Genomic DNA, 720 nt, shown 5'->3' with positions numbered 1-720 from the left:
AAACTGAACACAATTAACTACAATAAAAAGCATTACATATACAGTAAAAGGCAAAATTGTAAACCCTACTTTGTGGCTTTTTCAATACAAACAAAAAGGCACCAATTAAATATATAAAGGCACTGCAAATGAACAAAGTAAACTACAATAAAAGGCACTACATATATTGTGGTCCCCAATGAGAAAGACAAAAGCATGTGGTCCCAAATTCAAATGAACAACAACGCAGTGAACAACAACCCAACACATGGACCCAAACAACTGCAAAGTTGTCCTAAAAAAACCCCCCAACCAACGACATATACAGATTACTTAAAGCAATTGCACATTATTTAAAGCCTACACAGATATCTCATGGATAGCATACATATATAAAGGATTTCGTTTCGTACCTAAGTTATTGTTCTCCATTTCCTCTTCGAAATACCTACGGTTTGCTTCGACACCGGTCTGTAGCTTCAATTGAAGTGGGTTCACTTTCTTCACTGCGATTTAGGTCTTCGAATCGCCGGAATTGCTTCGCATTTGGTCTTCGATTTGTGTATTCCGATTCCAATTAGGTCTTCGAAGGGTAGGTCACTTGTGTATACTGTCTACGACTACTGAGAAGAAGACTGTAAGAGGAGCTCTCGTGAAATGACAAAGTTGCCCCCTCTCAAACGGTCATCTAACGGGGATATTAGACGGAGGACCAAAATTGTCCCCGTTAAAATAACTCTG

This window comes from Ipomoea triloba, chromosome 16 (assembly GCF_003576645.1).
Source record: "Ipomoea triloba cultivar NCNSP0323 chromosome 16, ASM357664v1".
NCBI classification, from domain to species: Eukaryota; Viridiplantae; Streptophyta; class Magnoliopsida; order Solanales; family Convolvulaceae; genus Ipomoea; species Ipomoea triloba.
This window is presented reverse-complemented; position numbering follows the sequence as displayed.